Here is a 12,464-nt window from a genome sequence, read left to right on the forward strand (position 1 = left end):
TAAAGGCCCTCAGGGCATAGAATGGAAGGGGAGGGAAGAATTAGGAAACGAGGTGATTCAGCCCTAAGCCTTCACCTCTCCAACCTACAACCTAAAGTGAGGCAGAAGTAAACAGCAAAGAAATAAACAAGTGTGTGTGTATATATATGTCTGCATGTGTGTGCACATATGTGTAAGTTTATATGTGTATACATGTATGTATATGTGTACAGATAAATAGATGACAGATGATAGATAGAGATAGATGATAGATGATAGATAGATAGATAGATAGATAGATAGATAGATAGATAGATAGATAGATAGATAGATAGAGATAGATAGATGAGTGATGGCCAGAGAATTTTCCTTTAAATAACAAATCCTAGAGACTCTGATAGCATTCCTCTCCTATAATCACTTAGTACCTTTTCCTCAAGGTAAATACCCACACCAGAATACATGAAGTTTCTACACTATCAATTTAATTGCATTAGTAAAAGTACCTTCCAATGACCCCTAATTAGCTGAGTCAAGTAAAACCCATATTATGCAGAAAACAATAGAAGAAAGCAATTGGATAGAATAGACCTGACTTGGATGGATTATCCCCCCATAAAGTTGTATGTTCTTTCCAAAAATTCAGGTCCAATATATGGCTTCGCACAAAGCATGGACTTAAGAAATCTTGATTTATTTAAATAAAGGAACAGTGGATAAGAGCGTTTACCTATAGTAAGGACCAAGGTGAAAAACAAGGAAGAATCTTCAAACTACATTTTAAAGAATGGGTAGGATTTCAATAAGAAAAGCATTTACTCCTTGACATGACTCTACCAAATCTGACCCAGGCTCGCCCAATTCTAGATGCTTATTAGCTCCTACTTTCCAGTTCTCCGACTTCCTCTTCATTCAGGTTGTGCTTGGTGCTTTGGACATCGCTTATTCCAACTGGATGTGGTTTTTTTGTTTTAATTTGTTTTCCCCCTGCTCCCGCTATTTCTATTGCCTTTGACATTTCTGGTTCCCCTTCTCATATTTGAGTCTCCTGTTGCTTCTATAGTCCAAACAAACCTTTATCAAAAACTTCCCTGCTGCAGGCCATGACTACTGGCTGTTAATCCCTCATTTCCCACAGTAGAGCAGCAAGACTTTGATAGGTATAGAGAGAGTATCCAAGTTAACAATAAGTAGATTTATTAACAATGCATAAACAGAAGCTGCTGGTGGTGGAATTTGAATCTTGAATTCCTCCTTTTGCCTGCACATTTTTGTTTGGCAATTCTCTTTTATTTTCTAATTCAGAATACCTGGGGAGTGATTAACTTTAAAAAATACCTCTCCTTAGACAAATTTAGAGATGGAAAGAGGTGCTAACTGGAACCTATAAAACATTAGCTATTACTATATATCTACAATGTGGACCACCATCACCCCTCCCCAGTACACACAGTGATCTAAAGCTAATAGGTATATAAGAAATGTGAAATGATGGTCTGGCACAAATGAAGAGTGCCTCAGATGGTGTTTCCACATAGACAATGCTAGGGAGAATATGACATAGCTCCCTATTAAGGATTTGTAAGGGAAGCTTCTTGGAGAGACTAATGGTGGACCTTGCACAGACCTTATCCTGGTCAACTAACCACAGTCTGAAGACCAGATCCTTTGTTTGGTCATGGACACATTCAAAAAGCCTGTCAGCTTGAACTCCTTTCTCTTTGCCTCATTCAGTTCTGGAAGGTATTGTCAACTCTTTTATTCATAGCAATTAATGAAGAGAAAGGAGTCTGTGACCATGGAAATTTCCAAAGGTTGGGAGGGTGAGCCACATGAATCCAAAAGACAGAACCTGGGTGAGGTCTTTTATCCAGTGAATTATCAGTGCTCTGGGGAACAAGGTTGAATATTTGGTTGAGTTTTGGGGTACTCCTCCCAGAAGATACTTTTTTGTTCAGTCATTCAGTTATATCCCATTCTCTGTCGCCATGTGGACCATACTATCCATGAGGTTTTCCCAGCAAAGATACTGGTATAGTTTGCCATTTCCTTCTCCAATGGGATTATGGCAAACAGAGTTTGAATGACTTACCTAGGGTCACACAACTAGTAAGTGTCTGAGGTCAAATTTGTCCTTGTGTCTTCCTGACTCCAGTTCCAGTGCTCTATTATATCAGCTAGATATTCCTTTCCCTCTAGGAAGAAGTTTCAAGTAGTACTAATCCAGGAGATCACTACTTTTGCATATGAACTTGGGATCAGTACTATGTAGGAATTGATCTAAGTTGAGCCTATTCCTTTCACAGAAACCAAGATTATATAAGAGAGAGTATGGCCCAGAGGTATTAGGGGAAAACAAACAAAAAATAAACATGTGTATATTTGTTCTGGTCATATCTTTAAAGTAAATATCCTTTTATAAAAGTCAATAAATGATAAACATTTCAATGGAACTGTATTGTTAAGGAATGGCCACCTAAAATGGGGAGAATGGAGGCCCTAGAGTCTCAAGCCAATAACGATAGAGAACAGGCCATTCTAAGGCCCTCAGGACACCCATTCCTGACAGCTTTTTTCTTCTCCCAACACCAAGCATAGTGCCTGGTCCATATGAGGTGCTTAATAAATGTTCATTGACTGCCTCACAGAGACATTTCCTTCCTAATGCTAGTGCCTTCCCTCTGAGACATGTCCAATTTGTCCCACATGTAGTTTGTTTATACATAATTAATGCATGTTGTTACCCTCATTGGACCTTTAGCTCCTCTAGAGCAGGGACTCTTTTTTGCCTTTCTTTGCATCCCCCCTCAGCAAATAGCCTAATGCCTGACACACAGTAGGTGTTTAATAATGCTTGTTGACAGACCCCAAGGGTAGATGTAGTCAAACTGGAGCTCATGGAGAGAGTGGTGTCAGAGTGTAAACAGTATACTGTTTACACAGTGTAAACAGAATGCAAACAGTACTCTTAAATTAAGAGAATGAAGCTGAAGAGAGTAGAAAGGCTATTGATGTTCAATTGTATATTCCATTAATTGAGTGTGGAGGTACTATAGTGGTCATGTTGTCGGCATTCTTTGAATTATTGAATGAAATATTTAGTGAATGAGAAAAGACCTTCTCCCTTTCCCCTTAACCACCACACATGCCCTCGACAGACCTCTGACATCCTGTTGGGTTGCCAGGGAACTTTCAATGACACAGAATCAGAGGAAATATGATTATGGTGTCCCCAATTTGGAAGGTGGGAATTCTCTTGCTTAACAGCAATATTGTTAGGTGTAATTCATGCACATTATGATTTAAACAGACTCTTTTGAGCTGAGCCAGGAGTATAACCACCATTTGAGACATCATTTCTATGGGGGAAAGTGATTTGCATTTCAAACAACCAATCTGTAAAATGACCTTTTGGTACACAACCTTTTTGCAAGTTGGAGACTACCTGTACCTTTTGAACATAAAAAGCACAATCATCATTACATATGCAAGCAATCTCTCATCCCCACAAGAGAGGTATATTGATAATGGCCAAATCCTAGTATAACACAGAAAAACAGTGCCAGCTAGAAATTTAACATTGTGTGTAAAATTTCCCTTCTTTTATTTTTTCTTTACAAAAGGTTGACATTTCCACCTCCTGCATTTTCTTGTTTATGTGGCAATATTAAATTATGATCTAGATGTGCTGCATGAAAGGTATTGACTAATAAAATGTACATTTGGTTCATTATTTTTCTGCTTATGTATGTCAGATACCCATCAGCTCTGGTCATGTGTCTGGTTGGAAGATCTTTCATTTCAAGAAAAAGTGAAATGTTTCCATGGAGATCAGCTCGAGATAGCCCAGTGACGAATTTCTTGGCTATACTTTCACTTTGGTTTCTATGGTTTCCAGATAGGGAGAGAAAATGAAGTTGTAGGTTTTTTTAAAATGTAGCAGGTTATTGGAAAATAAGAGATGCAGTTTAAATTAGCCCCATTCCCCCTGGAGAGGTAACCCTTGTCCTTGCAAAAAAGGAAAGGTTTCTGTGGCGAAGATTGCCTCATCATCCCAATACCTCCAGAGGTGTTAAGATAAACATCAGAAAAAAACAGGAAGCACATTGCCAAAATAGTAAAAATTATATTCAAAAGGAACCATTTTGGTTTTGAAATTTCTCATTGCTGCGATTACCAACACCTGGCTTAGGCATCTTGTTCCCTCTGCTTTTGTATTGAACCACAATTTTTAAAATGCCAAATTATATGCCCCTTCCAGTACAAAAGTTATACTTGGCTGTCTCATTGTGGTGTGGAGACGAGGCATAGCTCTTCAAAGCTATGCCAATAAAAAGCAAGCTATGACTTTTCCTACCAAACTGAAATTGTTTATAATATGGAACAAGGGATGTACTATATTCCTGTTGCCCAAGAAGAAATGTAGCAAAGCTCAGAAAGATTCAAGAATAAGTTGGCTAACCTGTGATGGATTGCTTTGGCCCCAGGTAAATACATGAAGCCCAGCTGCTGAGGCAGACCTAAGGATCACACGTTGAAAGCTGGATAGGCCCTTAGAGTATATTTAGTCCAAACCTCTCGTTTTACATGTGAAGAATCTGAAGCACAGAAAGTTTAGGTGACATGCTGGGTCACGCACTAAGCAAGTGTCTGAGGTCAGATTTGAAATGAAGTCTTGCTGATTTCAAGCCCATTGTTTTATCCACCTGCTCTATGCTGCCTCAGAAAAGGAATCTGATCGATATTACTGGAAGGACAATGACACCAGTGATATCAGATATCTTTTTTATTTTTTTTTGGTGAGGCAATTGGGGTTAAGTGACTTGCCCAGGGCCACACAGCTAGTAAGTGTTAAATGTCTGAGGCCAGATTTGAACTCAGGTCCTCCTGAATCCAGGGCCGGTGCTCTATCTACAGTACCACCTAGCTGCCCCACAGATACTGAAATATGTCCTGTGTGTCCCATGTCACCACATACAATGGCTGTCTTCCCTAGGAACTAGAGAAATCAGCTGAACTAGCACAATTTAGACAAAACATTCTAGGCTGTATCTGACCATTTCAATCATCATTACTTATTTTCAGGATTCTTGTGTGTGTGTGCTGTATATCAGCACTGAAGCAGCAAAAATCTGACAGATACTTGGACCATCCCCCATATCACAATGACCATGAAAGGGGAAGGGAACCAGGAGCCAGCTCTGGATGTACCATTGCCACGCCATGGCTACAGCAGCAACTAATTTCACCTCTTCATTCATTCCACTTATTTTCAGACTAGCATATACTCTTTCCAAATTCTCACCATCACATTTAGGCTGTTTTCCATAGACCACCAAGCCACCTTCCTTCCTGCTCCCTACTGGCATGCTTAAATACCCTGGCAGAAATTCTGGTGTAATCAGTCACTCCTCATTTAACCTATTCCTCAAAGCATCATGAGCATCCAAGGGAATCCTTACCCACAGGGTACGTGGTAGCAACTTGGCTTTATCCCTCTTCTCTTCCCCATAGGATGAACATAATTCATCTATCAAGATCAGGCAGAAACAAATGAAAAAATCCTTCCAATTCAGTTAAACAAATATTTCTTAAATGCTTCAGATTTACAATGCATTGAGTGAAAAGAAAGCAGCGCCTGCTTTCAAGGAGCTTAAATTTCACTGGAAGTGATGGGGCTGCAAGCATTTAAATAAATATTGTACAAAGTAACTTGAGACAGGACAGAAGAATAACTACTGGCAGGAAGGAGGACATGAGGGAAGGATTTGCTTGTCACTGAGACTCACCCTAGAAGAAAGAGAATTCAGAAGGAAACAGACATGAGGAAGAAACTCACTCCAAGCAGGGGACAGTTTTTTCAAAAGCATCCAGGGAGGAGATGGAGTATGAAGTTAAGGGAAGTTCAATAGTGCAGTTTGACTACAATATAGATTTTGTGAAGGGTGGTAGTATGAACTAAGTATGGGAAAGTAGTCAGGAGTCTGATTATTGTGGAGGAACTTAAATATCAGATGGAGTAGAATTTCATGAAATAAGCAATAAGGAACCACTGAGTAGGAACAGGAGTGATAAGGCCTGTGCTTTAAGGAAATTATTTTGGCAGATGTTAAACAAATTGGAGAGAGAAAGTGACTGGGAACAGGGAGACCTATTAGGATGCTATTATAACACTATAGGTGAGCGATGACAGTGTCCTAAACTTGTGCAGTAAATCTGTGAACAGAAAGGGACAGAAGTGAGAGATATGGTGAAGGTAGAATCAATTAGTCTTTGCAACAGAGTGGATATTGCGGTTAAAAGAAAGAGGAGAGGGCAGCCAGGTGGGGCAGTGGATAAAGCACTGGCCTTGGATTCAGGAGGACCTGAGTTCAAATCCAGCCTCAGACACTAGACACGTACTAGCTGTGTGACCCTGGGCAAGTCACTTAACCCTCATTGTACCTGAAAGAAAGAAAGAAAGAAAGAAAGAAAGAAAGAAAGAAAGAAAGAAAGAAAGAAAGAAAGAAAGAAAGAAAGGGGAGAAACAAGGTTGATATTGAGGTTTTTGAATCTGAATGAATGAGAGCATAGTGGTTGTCTCAACAGAAATATGAGAGCTTAAGCCAAGTTTAGTGGAGCTAATTGATTCTACTTTGGACATGCTGAGTTTGAGGTGTCTCTGGGAAATCCAAAAGGATCGTAGAGTTATAGCTTGAAGGGAATTTAGAGTAAATTTAGTCTAACTGCATCATTTTCCATAAAATGAAGGAACTGAGGATCAGAAAGGTGATATTACTTGCCCCAAACCACAAGTAGTAATTCCAAAGCCAGAATTTCAACATAGTTCTTCTGATTCCAAATCCTAATGCTTTCCACTATACCACTGATATCCAGAAAGGCATTGAAAATGTAGGGCTAATGATCAGGAAATAATATTGTTGGTCAAAGATTTTAAAAATAATTTACATAGAATTAAAGCTTGGGAACAAGTGAAATCACAAGGAGTAAGTTTATACATAGATGGAGGAAAGAGGCCTTAGGACAGAGTCCTAGGGCATAATCATTCAGATTTTAGGAGATCAGTTTCCAAAGGAAAAGCCTGAGTAATGCACTGTTTCAAAGGACAAGGATAAAAGGATAAAGGAATCAAAGGTAGTATACCAAAGGCAAAGATGTGAAATAGGATTAGAAGAAATGAAGCAGAAATAAAGATGGAAATTCAGGAGATTATGATCAGAGCACTCAAGATCATTGAGGTAGAGTAGGTATGAGTAATGATGAGGTCTAAGTTACCTAAGATCTCAGTGACATGTGGAATGAAAATATATATATATATATATATATATATATATTTGAAATTGAGAAGAGCAATGAATTTGGAGACCAATATAATTATTTGAACATCAACATATTTATTGAAATCTCCAAGTATGAGGGTAAGAGTAGGTATGGATAGGAAGAATTTAAGCCCAACTATGAAAAAAAAAAAAAAGGAGATTGAACTAGAGGTCAGAGAATCACATTGGCTCTGGATTAGATGACATACATGAATTGATTTTCTCAAAGAAGGAAAGGTAGGGGGAGATGTGGAAGTACTAGCATGAAGAATGTCAAGGCACACATATGGAGAACCTCATGTGTAGGGAGTTTGCATGGCCAAGGCACACGTATGGAAGGATAAAGGAGGGACCTTTTAGCTAAAGCTTACTTGTAAAGAGGCAACCATTGCCTCCAAAAGGCTGTGCAACTAGTATCCAGTTATGTATCTGGCTTAGAATTTTCCTGTCAAACCCTATCTCTACCCATTGGTGTCCAGTGCAATATCCTGGCCTCTTAATTCATTGACTTCTTCAACATCCATAATCTACATTTTTACTCCCCCTCACCCCACAAAGGAAGAGTCATAACTTAGGTCTCAGCATTACTAAAAATTGTACTATCATGATCTGAGACTTTGAAAACTCTCTCTCTCTAAACATAACCTCCTGCCCTTCCATCTCTTCTTTATTAATCCTAAAATTTACCATGAAATTACCATGACACTCGGTTTCCATTATGTTTCCATCTTCCTCCACTCCAGCATCCCTATCAGAGCATCCCTTTCCTCCATTAAGAGGCTTAAGCATCGTAGAAAAGTTCATCCTGTTCCCATACTGCTAAATACTACTGAACAAAGGCATACCATTGTGCCACCCAGGGCCACTCTAAATTCAGTATATATAATCTCAACTGGATCTTCACTATAGCATAGAAATCTTCTTCTTTACCCAAACTTATTCTCTTGCTTCTCAAAGCAAAGTTCTAAACTTTCTTTCCCCTCAGTTCCCCTGCCCTCTACCCTTTGCAGATGACTTCACTTCCTATTTTATCAAGAAAATATAAACCAACTGCCATGAGTTTGTGACATTTAAAAGGTTTGAGAGACAACATTTCTGGGTAATGAATCATTTTATTAATAATGTTAGCATAGTGATGGAAAATGCTCTCCACAGCCAGAAAAAAAAGAAATGTGGACTCTGGATGCAGATTGAAAAATACTGTTTCCACATTTTTAGTTTTTCTTTTTTCTTTTTCTGAGGTTTTTTCCCTTTTGTTCTCATTCTTCTTTCACAATAATGGTAACATTTTACCAATGAAATGGGTCAATGAAACTCTTGAATGTCAAAACTCCTCATGGAACCCACTCAACACTTATATGACCTTGAAAGTCTGGATGTTCCTGAAGGTGGCAATTGACTTGGATTGGTTAACAAATAATGAGAGAGAATAACTATTACAATAAAAGATAGAGCTATTCTAATGAGGGGCTGGGAGATGTAACTTCAATTATGTCATATACCTCCAAATCACCTCCACCCTCAGGAAAATCTAGACAAAGGATCTCTATCCCAGACCCAAGCCTGAGAAGAACACATTGGCTGGAAGTTTCACCTTAGATTAAATTTCTAGTAGTGTTGGGTGGGGTAGCAATACCTATATTGAGGAGATCCTATCCTACCTAGTACCATCAATCCTATCCTTCAGTGGTTCAGCAACCTATAGGCTTCTGAAAAAAAAGCCTGGTGCTGATTCAATAATTTATTATTAATGTAAGAGAAAAATAATCATTTCTTTCAAATTTCATATTTCTAATTCCACTATACAAAATCCTTTCATGCCTTTACCTATCTACCCTTTGTTCAATATTTCTGAGAAGTGGCTTTTCTTCTCACCAAAGCTAACCCTTTAGCTTGTCCCTTTGATCTCATCCGTGACCCCATTGTTATTTCTAGCAGCTTACTCCTATTACATGGTGGTCACTCTTTCTTTCTCTTTATTCTTTCTCATATTCAGTCTCTCTCTATTGTCTGCCAGCTTCCTTAATGCTTACCAAAAGCCCAGATCTCTTCCATGTTTAAAATATTATCATTTGATTCATCCATCCTCCAAATGATCATCCCATCACTGACAAGATACAAAGTCTTCTACTCTCATTGCCTCCACATATGCATCGGTCACTCAGTTTTCATAACTTTGCAATATGGCTTCTAATCACTGTTCCCTACCCCACCCCAACCCCACCCCCCCAAAAAAAACTACTTCAGCAGTTCTTTTGAATGATACCAAAGATCTTTTTTTTTTCATAGTCTTCATCCTACTTGACCTTTCTGTTTCTTACACAGTGCCTGGCACACAGTAATCACTTAATAATTGTTTATTGTATTGTATCATAATTTATTGCTTCTGACGATTCTGATGATTGATTATCCCTTTTCCTAAATACTTTCTCAACTCCTAGTTTTTATGGTATTGCTCTCCCCCAGCTCCCTTTATCCTATTTAATAACTACTTCCTGTTCTTTCCTAGATCTTTATCTCTCTCTCAAACTTGGATGTGATCTTTCCTGAGCCCTCCTTTCTGCACTCCATAAATCCTCCTCTGATATTCCCCTTCCTCCCATGGCTTCTCTTAACTGATTCATGCAGATGATTCCCAATTCTGTATGCCCATCTCTCTCCTAAATTCCAATAACAGGTAGCCATTTGCCTAACAAAAATCTCTACCTGGTATAAAATAGTCTTCTCAAATGTAATATATTCAAAGTAGAACTGATTATGTTCTCTCTTTTTAGAAAATTGTTTCCTAATCACCTAGACTCATAACTTTTGAGCCATCTTTGACTCTTCCTTTCCCCTCATATATTCATTCCTTTGACATTTTCTGTCAATTTTACTTCTACACTACCTCTTCATAACCACCTCCTTTCCACTCTCATGGCTACCACCCTTGTTCCATTTCTTATCACCTCTCACCTTGACAAACGTAGTATACTCCAAATCAGTGTCAGCATTTCCAGGATCTCCAATCTTCTGACTCATCCATACATATGCAAAAATAATCTTACAAAGGTAAAGATATGTTCATCTTGACACCTACTCATAAATAATCAAAAGTTCCTTATTATTTTTAGGTTAAATACAAAAGTTTAGTTTGGTGTTCTATGTCCTCCATAATCTGGTTCCAACCTAACTTTCCAGGCTTATGGCCCATTAACTTCTCATAACAAACTCTGTTCTAACCAAACTGGACTATGAGCTGTTTCCATTCCATCTTCAAATGTTGTCCATTCATGGGAGCCTATTGTTATTCATGCCACGTGCTCCTTTTTCTTCTTAAACTGTCAGTCTTCATCTTCCTTCCAGCCCAAACTCAAGTATCATCTCAGACAGGCAGTGTGGTGCTCTAAAGAAAGAGAACAAGGCTTAATGTCGAAAGACCTGGGTCTGAACACCAGCTCTGCCATGTACTCGCTGTGTCACTTTAAGCAAATTTCTTAGCCTTTTGGAACCTAGGTTTCCTCATTAGTAAAAGAATAGAGTTGGACTAGATTGTCACTGTGGTCTTGTCAACTGTACAGAACTGGCCTCTCTCCTGTGAATGGGCAGCACTGAACAGAGCAGGCTAGAAACAGGTGAGTCAGGAATTAAAGAGAAGTTTTATTTTCAAAGTGATGAAAAAGGCTTGCAAGCAAGGAAGAGCTATAGACACATGTGCCTGGGTCCCCCTTGTAGTGTGTGGGCGGCGGGCAGTCAGTTTGGGAAGATCTCGATACTGATACTAGTGGCTGCCCAACGAGTTATAGCCCTGACAATGAGGGAGCAGCAAGCACATGATAAGTTTGATTCACTGCAGGACTTTCTGAGTTTCTCCAGTACTTGTCTTTGATAAGAGAACACCTGGTGAATTGTGTGATTTTGCCAGAGGGTGAGATCATCCAGAAGGTGATTGCAAAGGATTGTTGTCCTGCTCAGGGCACAGCTTGCTTTCTGGGCCTTAAGTCTGGAAAAGAGGGGGTTCAAGTTTTATTTGGTCAGTCTCTTCCCGTTCTGTCTATTATACTATGACCTCCTCAAAGTGGAGTGGTCTTCCTCAATCCCTCAATTGTGGAAGCATTTTTCCCCATTAAATTGACTTATATTTGCTCATTTTTGCACTGATTATATTAGAGGAGTAATACATAAAATAGATTATACCAGTAGAATTTCACTTGACAGAAAATGGGGTTTTATCTTTGAAACCCCAGCATCAAGCAGAGCACCTGATACAGAGTAGTCCTTATTTAACATTGGATGAATTGAATAATTCCTTTTTGACACATAAAAACATTAACTGATACATGAGAGTTATGAAGTTTGCAAGTGCTTTTGGAAAATCAAATGCATTTTAATTTACTGGCTTTACTTAATCTCTTTTCTAAAGTAAATAAGTAGTCACAACAATAGAAATATAAACAGAACACTAATGAAGGAATTCACAAATTTATTTTCCTTCTTGCATCATGACAGTGTTCAGTCTTTAACAATGCCATGTGGCAGCTATTTCCTAAATAAAGGGCACATGTATTTCAAAGGGCCTGAGGTCAGTATTTCTAAAATGTATAGCTGAGATTTCAGTGAGATTTCAGGATTCACAAAGCCTTCTTCTAAACTTAGAAAACAATACCCTCAAGGTTTTCTTTCACTCAGCCTAAGATGGTAAGTGGTACTTATGAAGACTAGGGAATGCAGAGCCATGAAAAATTGTACTGTTAAGTGGATTTCTCCAGGAGCACAGAAAAGAAGTCATTCAGTCAGATGTACTGAACACGTGAGTCTGTTTTGCTTTGTTTTTCCTATTTGACATGAATCACTCCACCATCAGGACCCCCATTTAATTGTTAGCATGTTGTGGATGAAGATGATTTAGGTCGGGAGCTATAATTTGTACCATTAAGCCACGACGAAAATGCAGATCCAAAGCATTACATTTTCCATTTGGCAAACTGCATAGTATCATAGAATCATGGGTGGTGAAAGTAATCTCTGGTGGGTCATCTTTTCTCTCCTATTGCTTTGTGACGAATTGATTTCATTATCCCTATCCTCTTTCCTAGTGTCAAGTCTAAACTCAAATGCTTGATCTCCCATGACAGCACTAATATCATGCTGTTGTTTATTTCTTTTACTTACTATTCCCATAGCTAG

The sequence above is a fragment of the Dromiciops gliroides genome, chromosome 6 (assembly GCF_019393635.1).
Source record: "Dromiciops gliroides isolate mDroGli1 chromosome 6, mDroGli1.pri, whole genome shotgun sequence".
Classification (NCBI taxonomy): Eukaryota; Metazoa; Chordata; class Mammalia; order Microbiotheria; family Microbiotheriidae; genus Dromiciops; species Dromiciops gliroides.